Source organism: Cynocephalus volans, chromosome 10, assembly GCF_027409185.1.
Source record: "Cynocephalus volans isolate mCynVol1 chromosome 10, mCynVol1.pri, whole genome shotgun sequence".
Classification (NCBI taxonomy): domain Eukaryota; kingdom Metazoa; phylum Chordata; class Mammalia; order Dermoptera; family Cynocephalidae; genus Cynocephalus; species Cynocephalus volans.
The window spans coordinates 73,023,418-73,037,490 of NC_084469.1; positions in this window are offsets into that span (position 1 = coordinate 73,023,418).

Genomic DNA, 14,073 nt, shown 5'->3' on the forward strand with positions numbered 1-14,073 from the left:
ATAATTTGCAAACAGCTTGATATTTGATATTCGAAATTTACAGCAGTAAATTTAAATAATGAAGTCTATTATTAATGAAGAAGGATTCTGTGGTATAAGAGAGCAAACCATGACAGAATTTCTTTAACAAAATGTGCAAGGCTTACAATATAAATGTTTTCATCTTCGGACTGGCCCTCAAGGTCTCTATGATCTGTCTCCTAAATACAGAATATGGGTTAGTTGGTTAGAGTTCTTTTCTGTCATTTATTTAGCCGTGCAGCCATTTATATAATTTGGGATTTAATAGTTTAACCCCATCTCTGTGTTTAGTTACCTCCACAATCTAGTGCATGAGTGGCTGCCAAAACATTATGGCCACTCAGAACCTGCTGCAACCACTCTAGTGGCTTAGGTTGGCCAAAGTGCTGCCATACCTGGCCCAGCACAGCACTCCTAAAGGGAAGCTTGAAGGAAGCTAAGCAAAGGTATATTTTATTTCTTTGTATTCACCACAAAACTTAAGGCTACTTTCCACAAATTGTAAGTATCCATGGACACTTGATGATGGGTACCTCAACCTGTTGAGTTCTCCTAAAAAGAGAAAGGAAGGTATATAATTTTTGAAATTGGGTAAACATGAGTTTGGGAGTTTAAAATTTTTTAAGTAAAAGGAAGAGTTGAGCATCAAATACACTTCTATCTATGATACCTGGCAAATTATCACTAATGTAATATTTCCTAATTTAAGAACAGAACCCCCTTCATGTTTTAGAAAGTGCTTTTATTTTAATGAAATGCAGGGCTACCCAATATTCTGCCAATAAGTTATTTTTTCATAGGTTAGCCAGAGTTGTTTCCTGTCAGCTGCAACCAAGAACTCTAAGTAGCATATTACCTCTTTTATATCTGATTTCCTTATCTCTACAATTGGGAATATTATAACCTGTACTGCCTACCTCATGGGATTGAGGGGGCCAATGACATAATAGAAATAAAATTACTTATATAAGAATTGACATGTAGTTAATCTTCCACAGTAGTTTGTTTTTTCCTCTTAACATTTTCTGAAAACATTGAAGAGGCGTCCATTTTTAGAAAACTTTCTAGTTTTGGTAAAAATGGAAATGATTCATTCATAAACTGCTATCTTGAAGATCAAGGGAGATCATATACGTAAAAATAAGTGGCCACTGCTTAGCATATTATAAACACTCAAAAACATTTTTCTTGTCTGCTCCAAAAACCATCATTTGTACACACACTCATTAATTTTACTCAGCCACTTTAAATATACCAGTCTGAAAAAAAAGTACAAAAATAGCTATGAGGATATTAACTTTTCTCCTGACAAAATTTCCAACAGCAAGAGATGTTGCTAGAAATGTACTTGCCCCTTGTTTAAGATTGACAGGACAGGGTTTCTAGAATCTAGTAGAAATCCGAAATTAAATCAACAAAGCCTTGTTAACTTCAAGCTTCATTAAAATGTGGGTAAGCATGACTATGGAGACCACCTGAGAGAAGGACACAGGTAGCCAAGCACCCATTCACCATTAACCATCTCAGCACAGAAAGGATTTTACCACAGCAATACCCGCTCCCATTATCCTATGGACTTCTTGCTTGGAATAAGTCCAGTTGTCTTTGGCAACTCAGTCTTGAATCTTATCCCAAATTAAAATAATCAATTGAAGATACTACATTTGCCAAACTCTATTAACCAACATTTAAAAGTAATAAGCTAAAAATAGATAGATAGATAGATAGATAGATAGATAGATAGATAGATAGATAGATAGATAGATAGATAGATAGATAGATAATAGACAAACAGATAGGTAGATGATAAATAGATATTGGCTGACTGATAGATAGATCAATCATGCCTGGTAAAGTTTTGGCTACTTGATTGTACGCTAGGTAAACTGTGCAAAATTCCATTATTCAGTTTGTTTCAAATCAATGATTTCTTAATAACATGACCTCTGAGAAAATGTACTTTCAACCAGTAAAGCTTAAACTAAATAATCCTTAAAGGCAATTCATTAAACTTAACAGATTTAGAGTGAAACAACTTCCTTAATGCAAAAAAAATTATAAGTAAATAATAAGACAAAATTATGAGGAAAATTTAGATATTTTGCATTAGTCTTTCCTAAGGGCATCATAAATTATGTATCTTTTAAATAAAATTATTAAAATCACTTATTTTGCAAGTCCTTCTTAAACTCTCAGGTTAAAGGTACTCTACATAAAAACCATCACTTTAAAAGAGTGTGTTCACTATTAGGGGAAATGCTTATGTGACAGAAAATGGGGAAGGAGCCAGAATGTCTGGGAAAACCACCAGACCACTAAGCAATCTGACCCCAAATGAAGGATGGTGGGGGAGAGGAGTACACTGGGTTGAGGCATCCTAGACTGTGATGAAATCATAAGAAGTTTTGGCCAGGCCATCAGGGAGTCCTCAAGACAAAGTTGCCATCAGAGGAATTTCATGTCTCCCCAGAATGGCCCTGACCTAGTATTCTGGCCACACTCATTCATTGGCTGGGAGCAGCTAGTGGGAAACGTTGTCTGGACACACAAGCTGGTATGGATTTCTAAGCACAACAGCTGGTTCCTCTGGCCGATTACATTTGGAGATCTGCAAGGCACAATCTTATAGCTGCCACAAGGGGTAAAATACAGGTTTCCAATTTTTTAAATTTCTTTTTTTATTTTATTGATATGATTATCAATATGGAAAGAAGTTCCATAGTAATTAATAAATACTCCATGAGAGAAATATCATTTGCTTCATATTTTCAACTACTCGATTTGGTAAGACCTGCTCTTTGAAACAATGGCTTGGTGCTTGAGTAAAACATCCTCTCCCCATCTCTCTCCCAGCTCCTTCACAAGGAGAAGGGGCTGTTAAAATATTTTGTCAATGTCCAGGACACAAATTGGTCTGTTTTTATTAATGGGTAGTATAACTATCACATTAAACATAAGTCACATGAGCATGGCGTGCTCTCATCCTTCATTCCCTTCCTCGGTATAGCCAGCTTGGTAAATTGACTAAGAGACTGTCACCTCAGGGCTCCCTCATCCTTGTTTTATTCTATATATTGCAGCAATCCATAGGGTAATATGGTCCTGTGGTCTACATATGGGATTCAGATAAACTAGCAGTCTCACTTAAGCCTTAAGCCTAAGACACATGCTCCAAACCTGCTTTCCCAAAATGCTGCTCTGAGGAGGACTGAACCCTGGTCCAAATAACAATGCAGTGATACTTTGTTTCCATTTCATATTACTCATTGTGTTCACTTCCTCAGCAGGAACTTCAAAAAGAAGGAGATTCCCAGATTCCACTTTAGTACTAAGCAAACTATAACTTAATGTCACCCAAAAGCTTCAATTATAAATAACATATACATACAAAATAGAAATTATTAATACAACATAAATATCACAATCCACATTAAATTCTTAAATGTCACTACATACCTGAATCCATTTGAGACCCTGGTCAGTTTGATCACATATGTTACTACAACGTGGCCATTCCTGGCATTTTGATGAATGAGTTATTCGAGAATTAATTACATAACTCAATTTTGATGGCTTATTTTTTAGAAATTATGATTTAAAATACCTATGTCTAATCAGTAGAACTTTCAAAACCAATCAGAGTGAAAGGTTGATATTTAAATATGTTTATCCTCTGAGGCAGGTGTTCTCGTTGACATACTATACCCTGATTCACAAATGTAAGGTCAATATAAAATTGCAGTATTGAGGAAAGGGAGAATTTTAGAGTGACAATGTAAATGATTATAGAAATATAATATTCATATATTAAAGCCTAGTGTTACCATGGGTCTTTCTTCACAGATACCCCCAAATCTAGTTTTGCACAGGGGTTTTGTGAATTTTCATAAGTGACTATATATGTGTGTGTGTGTGTGTATACATATATATATATTTACATATTTAAATATATATAATTTAGTCACAGCATTTCCTTGATAGCAGTCATTTCAGTAGCTAAACTACCTTTTGTAACAAATTTGCAAATTCTTACTAATATCCATGGTCTTTGTAACACTACTAAACTAGATTCCTCAGACCCACACATTTGGGTGAACCCATATAACTGTGTTCTGGCCAATGAAATATGTGTAGAAGAAATATATACCACTTCCAAAGGCCTAGACCCCTAAAACCAATATTGACTCTTGGGGAGACAGAGTAGGGGGAGTCCTGGTGTGCAGCATTTGCCAATTTCCATGGTGTAATCACCACGGTTGATTTCAAGATACCAAAATAACATCACTGAACATGGAGTTGGAAGAGATGTATTAAGTAGCATTTCTACCATACAGATACAATAGATATAAATAATCACAAGAGCTCAGATAATAGTAAAATGTAGTGACATAATTCAGAAATGATGAGTTTTGTTTTTAATATGATTTAATTATAAGCATATTTAATTTAATTTTTCATAATGATCAGATTAAAAAACCAACTCACAAAAACGAAAATAAAATAAAAAAATAAAAAACCAACTCGCAAAATTCCTAAAAATGTAGCAATTGGCTCTCACAAGCCAGTAGGAGCCAGCTCCAGCACAGCACTGCTAAAGTTTTCTATGTGATACTCCACACTCTCATTCTTTCCTTGTTCACTAACCAGATGCCTAGGATTCTGTAGAAGTCTAGGAGTCCACAGAACCATCCAAGAGAGCCTGGATCCCTGATTGGCTCTGTGGAGCCGAGGCTCCCCTTTCTCCTGAGTGATCCTGTTGACCTTTACTGTATTGAGAGTAAGAAATAAATCCTTGGTGTGTTAAGCTACTTGATTGTGGGGTTATTTGCTGCAGCAGCTGGTACTGAAAAACAAATGAATTCTCCCATTCATTGGTTTCCATGTTTGGTGAATCATCAAGCCCAGCTGAGAATGTTTGGTGAAATAGATTCCTGGGCCCCTGGTGATAAAGGACTTTGGGGTTGGTAAGCTTTACTGATCATTAGTCAGGTTTGAGAATCACTGATCCAGTTAATGCCATTTCTCTCCAATTGTTTTTACTAAAGTAAAGTATCCTGACAGCTTTGCAGAAGCAAAGCATTATCTAAGATATATAGGGCATAATTGGAATAAGCCTATTTCAGATTTGGAATTTGGTCAAAGTTACTCTTTCATCTTCAAAATTTATTCAAATTCTATATTTTGTTTCATAATAAATCTGTGTTTGCTTTGATATTATAAAAATGTCTCAAATTATTTACCACTTAGGATTCTTGATTCCCTTCTCCTTCTCCTCAAAACGTGTGAAGCAAAATTGATGCTTCAGGGAGACATGCCTTGTGATGTTATGAACTCCAGTGTTACATCTGAGAACCGTATCAGTATTCCACCTCCCTCTGGAGGTGCCCCCAATAAACAGTTAACCAAACTCTGCTTGAACAGCTCCAGAGACACTGCTACTTAAGGCAGGCAGCTCTTTCCATTATTAAACATCTCTGAATATCTGAGAGATCTTTCTTATAATGAGCTAAAATCTAAATATGTTATCTTAAAGGCATTAGATTTGTTCCTTTTGCCCACAACAAGCGAATCTAATTCCCACCCATATGACAGTCCTTTAAGACAACTGTCATGCTTTACCATTCCTGATTTTTCTGTTCCACAAGCCTAACATGGTTAAGAATATACAGAAACAAAGACAGGGAGCCATTCTCTCCAATAAAAGAAACTGAAAAAGTGTTTACAGGAAACATTTAGATTTGGCCTTGTAGTAAAAGGAGTTTGACAGGAGAAAAGAGAAGAGAGTACCTGAGGAGGAAACTCTCTGAGCGAGGTTTATGAAAAGATTTGATATGTTCAAGATCAACAAGATATTGAATTAAGACATGTAGCACAGGATGATGAGAAAAGTTGGAAAGATAAAAAGGTTTACTTCCTTGCTGCAACAGCAGAATCAGCATCACCCAGGAATTCTTAGGAATAAAAATTCCCAGACCCCACCCCAGATTTACAGAATCAGAATCTGCATTTTAACAAGATCCCTATGTCACTAGTATGCACATTAAAGTTTGAAAAGCAGGAAAGTAATAGACAATCTATACAGAGACTTGGAAAATGCTCTGATACTCAAGAGAGGAGATAAAAAAAAAAAAAAGAAAATTCGATATTACAAACACAAACAAAATCTACCAGTTGTCATCATGAAAAATATTATAATTTTTTCAGTTTAATGTTGTTTTCATCTTTTATTACATATGAGGTATACACACTGTAATATTTTCAGTGCTTACAGTCACTGAAGGTTTTAGCCTAGCTCTTTTGTTACATCTAAGACTTTATAGCTTGTAGGGAATGAGAAATCACTGAGCCAGAGAATGACATGGTTGAATCTGAATTATAAGATGTTTCCTCAGGAACATGTATGAAATGTCAGAGTGGGAAGGTTGATGCTTCCAAAGTACTGTTAATTTTGTGTATTTTGTTTAACCCATATTTGCTTAGAAATACATGCTCCTTCACTCTTCATTGTAAATAACTTATTTCTTCTTCAAACAATCTAAACCTTTTCTTCTTGCATTATGAATACAGACTCCTCTCCTCTGACCCTAAAGATTTCTTTGTCCCTGTGACTGTATACAGGGTTATAATGCTGACCTTGATTTCAAGTTCAAATAGACCTTTGTTTCTAGTGCAAAGATGTCGCCAAACCTGCCAGTCTCTGGCCCAGTATGGTCCACTCTTACCACAAGGGAGACATTGACTGCTATTACCTGAGAACTCTGGATCTGATGAGCATCCTTTTTCCTTTGTGGCATCCTGGACCTCAGAGTGTTAGAAATAGTGCAGATCTACTTATTTCAGAATAACTGCAGATCCATATCCACTTCTGTGGATTAAAGGAAGGAGACAAGACAGGGAGAGAGTTCGGAAGAGACACAGTGACGGACCTATGTTACCACTCATGCCCAGTGGACCTGTGGGGACCACCCTTTCCCCATCCTCAGACCCTGTGGTTTAGGAGGAGCTCCCCCACTGCCATTCCAGTGGGAGACAGATCAGGGTGGCCGTGCCAGTCTGGACACGGCATCAACCTCACCCAGTGACAGGTTCAGGAAGAGTACACGCCAAGGTGAACCAATCAGAACGATACCCAAGCCTTCTGTAGGAATCATCAGGGGAGAAAAAAAATCCTCCTACTTTGTACTGGTATCGCTCAATTCCAAGCATATTCCCTAAAGCTGTTGGTGACCATCTTTGCTTCACAGTGCCAAGGGCCCACCTGACAATGAATTGCCCACAGAAGAAAGCAGAGCTTAAAGATGGAAAAAAGATTGCTGATAACATTATGAAGTCCTGCCTACTTGAGTTGTGCATGAAATCTATCCTATACTTGGGCTGCATTATTTATGAGCCAATGAAATCCCTTTTAGTTTAAGCAAGTTAGAATGTGATGTATGACATTTGCAACCAAAAAACATATTTTCTAATATAGGGTGAAAAAAAGGAAAAATGTATTCAGGCAAATGACATGGTTTGAGTTTCAAGTCACCCTCCCAGTGTCACCGAGGCAGCAACACACACCTGCTGGGGCAGAATGCAAAGCCTAGACAGGCAATGGGCAGGGTGATTAAAGCTTGGCATCTAGAGCCAACTCCCTGGGTTCTCAGCCTGCTCCATTTTTGTGTTGATTGATGCTGGGCAATTTACTGGACTCCGTTATGCCTCTGTTTGCTCATCTATAACTCGGGGTGAATGAGAACCTGCTTAATAGGGTTGATAAGTGAATTAAGTGAAGTGATCACATGAAGCACTTAGAGTGACTGGCACTGAGTAAACTTATTTGTGATGGTTATTCTTATTTTTTTAAGCCCTCCCCTCTTACCTTCCTTCTTTTCTAAGTCCAATATTGTCTCTTCTAAGGCAAAGAGAATGCACAGTGCTTAGAAACCAGGGATGCATGCACCCTCAGCTATGCGTGGACGTGGCCCTCAGCTATCTCACAGTCTGCTGGAGAAGACCTCATACCACACTTGAGTTTGGCTTTATGTGCCACATATGTGATGGTTAGGGTACAGGAACTAAGCATTCACAGAGAAGGGATTTCTCCCCCACCCCCAGGATGGTTGTAGTGGATTGAATTATGTCCCCCTAACCTCCCTGAAGCTTGGATTGTGTCCCACAAGTTTTATGTATTAGAAACTTAGCCCCCACTGTGACTGGTAAGATGGTGGGAAACCCTAAATCGAAAGGTGGAGCCTTGAAGAAGTGATTAGATTGTAAGACCATGCCATAGTGAATGGATTAAAAATGGTGGTCGGGGGCATGGTTCTGAGGGCTTTAAAAAGAGAGTGAATGAGGAAATTACTCTCTGCTCTCTCTGCTTCCACCATCTTGCAATGTGAGACCCCGGGTCACTGTCACCACCACCAGATGGACTTTGGACTTCCCAGCCTCAGAATCTGTAAGCACTAAATTTCATTTTCTTTATAAATTACCCAGTTCTGTGTATTTTGTTATAAGGAAGAAACGGACTAATACAATGGCCAAGGAATATGGAGGAGGATCACTACACACACCACAGCCACTAGGGCATGACCCTGATACTGCGGGGAAAGGCCACCTTTAGAAGATTTATCTCACATCGATTCCCTCCCAACTAAGGCATGAAGCATTTCAGTGTGGGCCAAGTACAAAGCTGTGGGCAGAACAGACACTCAAATCAACATGACATATTATTCCTGAGAAAATGCATTTAAGCTGAGTTGGGTTTTTTAAAAAGATCTGTAATTGCCGCCAACTCTCTAATTCTTGAAAACTGCAAAATTTGGGGCTTGTGAATCAATACAAAGGCTAAAGTGGAATCCTGGTGGTTCTATTATTACAGTATGAAAAACTGAAGTCCAAAGGCAGAGTTAGGGCTATGCTAACATGACACAAGAACCCAGGATTGTTTAGATCTTTGAAGGTGAGCCATCTCAATAGGCCTCTTGATAGTCATGGGGAATCTCCCCAAAACCTCACCTCTAGCAATCAACACCCTGATGGGGAGTGTGATGCCAATTTCTACCTGGCTAAACCACAGAGACCAAATGCTTTTGTGGATAAGAACTGTTCTGAGCTATACAGTATTTGAGCATCACAGCTGGAAGATGCAAACGAACAGATAAAGAAGGTGGGTTCAGACATACACATATATATTCATGCTCACAGCCACATGACATCAAAACTATACATGCATGGCTGGTATCACACACCCAGACATACACACAGTGTGTACCACAGGAATCCTAACACTCACAGTATTCCTTTCATACAAATACTCCCTTCACACATTCATACCAAACACAACAGGAACTGCCAGACATGCCACCTGCATCCACGTGCTTCACACACAGCCAAGGCACAGCCACTATATGTGCCAGACCAGACATGTCTCACCAAATGTACATATCAGCCCCACACTCCAGGTGGTCATCCAAAATATGCATCTTGGCATGCACACACACACACTAAAATTACACTCCAAATTTAACACTCTGCATTCTTTTCTTTCATGAGATATGCATAGCTTTATTTTTAGTAAAGTGAAACAAAAGAGAGAGGCAGAGAGAGGAAATGTTTTTAATTTAAAAAATCATCAAAAAGTCGCATGCCATCAAGATTTGACATTTTTTGTACAACCAGGCTAAAGGTATCCCGGGAGATATGCACATTTAATTCACTCTATGTCCAGGGATGAAGCTGAAAGAGTCTGACGAAGCAGCCTCCATAGAGCTTTCTGTAGGGCAGGTTCTCTAAATGTGGAGCTAGTGAGAGAGTAACAGTGAGAAAACAATTCTGTGCCTTCCCTTAGCTCTCTCTTTGTGCTTTTTCCAGGTATGTACAGCCTCTGCATGGCTCTACAGGGATCAAACTCCTAAGGTGAAACAAAGCCTGGTGAGATGTGAAAACATTTAACCATTGCCGCAACAGCGATGGAAGCAATACCACATGATGAAGGCCACAATTCAAAATGAATCCCCTGTCATGAGTGTCACTGTAGTATGGTGTAAGAGAAGAAGAAAAGAGAAGATTCTATTGAATGAGTAACTGCAATGCAGTAATCCTGGGCTGAATGCCCCAACTACATTATCTTGTTTATCCTTCACAGCATTGAAAGATCCCTCATATGAACCCATATGACATCTTCTGCACATCAGGTTGAGTAACTTGTCCAACAACATACCGCTTGGGACTGGTTTCGAACTCAGGTCTCTCTGGCTATAGACTTAGCCCCCCTTACGTTAAGTTATCTGGCCTGTTATCACTCTAACTGGCATCATGTTCATACACAGAGAACCAGGGTGAGGTCAGTGGGCATTTCTGTGGAAAACAGGAAAAGGAAAACATTAATACCTCTTGATTCATATGAGATCAAACTATAATAAATACTTATTAATTTTTAAGTTGTTGTGGGTAGGTCACTGCATTGGCATGTGACTGTTAATATTTTTGCCAAGGGAGTCAGCAGATGTGAAAAAGACACTGAAATATCCACTAAAATAAAAAGCATAAAGCTTCCACTTTTCTAATCAAACTAAAACCTCTGTTTATCCCCCTTGAGACAAATGTGTCTCATGATGTATGTATGTTGAATAAATGTGAGAAGGAATGAATAAAATTTACTGTTTCACATAAAACATGGAAACTTATAGAGCTCCAACACATAACAGCAAAATCATTTGCATGAAATGGCACATACCAAGTTTGGGAATGAACCCACAGTGTGAAGACAGAAAGGGCAAGACTGATAATGCTAACTCATCATGCAAAAGCTTTGGTCCTTTGAAATCACAGCATCCTCACTAAGGAGCAAGATCATAGATTTCTTTCCAGCAACCCCTTTTCCAATATCTGAGGGTGATCTTCTGTCCTTTTTGATCCTGTAATCCTACCAGAGTTTATAAGTTTTCTCTGCACAGGTACCACAATAGTCAGCAAGAGCACAAATTCTAGATACTGCCTAACAGGTGAATTTCTAAGGAGAAACTTTTTAAAATTTCTTACATCATGGAAAATTCTCTGACACACTGATTCTCTAACCTGTTGCTGTTGAAAGAAAAAATAAATAAATGAGTGAATTTAAAGTTAAATGGAGAGTAGGAAAGGAATAAGAGAGGGAGAGAGCAAGAAAAGAAAGGATAGACAATGAAATAAAAGATTACATATCAATTATTATTAAAAGCTATGCACTCTGCTACAAACATTTCACACATTATTGCATTTGATCTGAAAAACAAGCTACTATTATTATCCCCATTTTTAAAATAGATAAACTAAAACAGATAAATTGCTTGTCCAAGGCTCCCACTGGAGCTATTTGGGGTGACACTGGGATTCTTGAGCCAATACCCATAGTCTATCGATGGAGTTTAAGTTTTCTCTTTAAGGCAATAAAAAAAACTAAAAGTTTTGCTTGTTTGGTCTTGCTTTTATTTAAAGCAAGGGAAGAATTTGGGTTTAAGAAATTTAGAGGATAGATTGAGAGAGAACAACATACACCCTAAGAGAACAGGCTGGCCTTTGCAGGAATCCAGGCAGGGGGCACAGAGTCTCCACCTAAAAATACTTGATAAAATTTTTCCCAGGAAACCAGTTGAAGGCACACCAAGTACGTGATAAAATTAGTGTAGACTAAGAGGGAATGAAGATAGAGAAAAAAAAAAGTTTGGTGCAGTGAAAATTCCTAGAATGGGGATAAATTTCTAGGTGTCCCCACACATTTGTTCATTCACTGAGTGCCGACAATGCGTAGGTATAAGGCAGGGGGGACAGCAAAATCAGACCCCATTTTTGTACATACCAGAGGCCAGTTGGGAGATTAACAATATACTTTCAATTTATAGAAGTTTTTGATAGTAAGTGCAATATACTAAAGAAGAAGAGGGAACCCAGCTCTGAGGGCAGAGAGGAGAGGATGCAGGGAAACTCTGCACAGGAAGAGATGCCTTAGTATGTTTTGAAAACTAACCAGAAGTCATTGGGAGGTGGGTGAAACTGGAAAGAGAAAAAAATGAACTAAAGTTTAGCAGGCAATGGACGCGCAAAGGAACAGAAGTTTGATTTCCACGCTCTGACTCTACTTCCTGGCTCTTCCCTTCTTTGCAATCAGGACTGGGCATCAACACAGTTCACCCAGAAGCTCTGCTCAGTCAGAGCAATGGCTCTCTGCTCACGGAGAACTTATTAAAGCCATCTGGGGCTGTGGCCTGTTATCAACTGCTGCCCTATGGCCTCCAGGCATGTTAATTTCATTTTAATCAGAAAGGATAAAATATAATAGGGGGATGATTCAAACAAAAGTTAGAAACAGAATGTCCCATGTTGCCACTTGAGCAAATGCTCCACGTGTCATTTTTATTAATGCTATCAGAAAAAAAAAAAAAGGCTTTTACTGCGCATGAGTGGGGAGCTTAAGGGCCTTTTCTGGAGTTGCTGCTTTTGCTGTGGGAAATTGCATTTGCACTCTGGGGTTCCTGTGTTGATGGAATGTATTCATTTCCTCCTGGAACTAAAGCAAATAATTCTGGAGGGAAACCAAAATGTTCAGGCTTCCAGGACCACCTTTGTTTATTCTCTAGATGTATAGAGAATCCATCAGGTTGGAAAATGGCCCGCTGTGAGTGGTCCAAGTGATTTTTAATACAGAGTCTACTTTTTTGGCCTTGACCCATGACAGCTCTCTCATAATGTATACAGTTATCAGGACTGCGACGTGGCATAACACCAGAGGATGTTGCGCACCGGAACTGTGCCATCCGGCAGCACTGGAAATAATGTCTACTGTCTCTCTTACTAATCTTCTAAAGCAAAGTTTCGTTCTAAAGCTAAAAAAAAGCCAACATATACATGTATGTATCACATGTGTATTCACATAAAAATGGCTTAGTGGATAGGATAATTTTCATTGAATTTCTCTAGGTTCACATATCCTCCTGCCTCCCCTGCTTTCTCAAGATGAATCCAATCTTAAAAGATATAACTGTTTTATGCATCTTTTATGTGGAAAATCTGACCTGCAAGCCATTTGTGCCAGCTAATTAATTTTCCTTTGCTTGCAAGGCAGCTGTCACAGAGGTGGAGGATGCTCTCTTTTTTATGCCTAAATGGTGTAGGGAAGGGTTCTTCAAATTAGAGTTCAAGAAGCCACCCAAAGCTAGCCCCTAAGGGGGAGGAAAGGCATGAAGCTGGAAAATATTTTCTCCCTCTCTCTCCCTTTCCTCTCATTCTCCCCATATGACTTCACTCTTAACCCAAACCTGGGATTATAAAATTCATACAATAAATCCTCCTCTATTCACCTATCAAAAAGGGCTTCTTTTCATTTACACATTCATGCATTCCATCAGTCTGTCATTCAGTCATTCATCCATCTGTCTATCCAATAACTTACTCAATTCATCAGTGCAGTCATTAAACTCTTATTTTTCTATGACATGCAAAGTATCATTCTGAACTATTTCTTCTTGTCCATGAAGTACCCGTGTATATTTTGTTCACAGTACTTCCAAAAACGGATCACGTAAACACAATGCCATGTCCACCTTCCCCAGCAGCATATAAAATCCTCCAGGACAAGAACCGAGCTCTGTCCCTCCCCTCCCTAGGCCCTTGCCCTTGCTCTTGCCTCTGCCCAGAACATTCTTTCCTTCACTCCTTTGATCTTCCATCTACTCCTTTTGTTTAGGACTCAGCTTAAATGTCACCTCCTCAGAGGTATAAAATACCCTCTCATTATGCTCCTACTCAATATCCTGGTTTCTCTATCCCTTCACATCATTTATTGCTATGTGTAGATATTTTGTATATTTCCTTAATTGCTTTCTTTATCTTTCTCCCAAATTGACTGCTAGATCCATGAGTGTAGGCACCAAGTTGGTTTTCACTTTTGAATGCCTAGTACCTAGACTGCATTGCACAAAATTGTCACTCAATAAATATTATTAATGATTAAGTGGATGATTTTCATCTTTGCATCCCCAGCTAATAGTTGAGGATTCTGCATTCTGCACAGATTAGGTATTTGGTAAATAT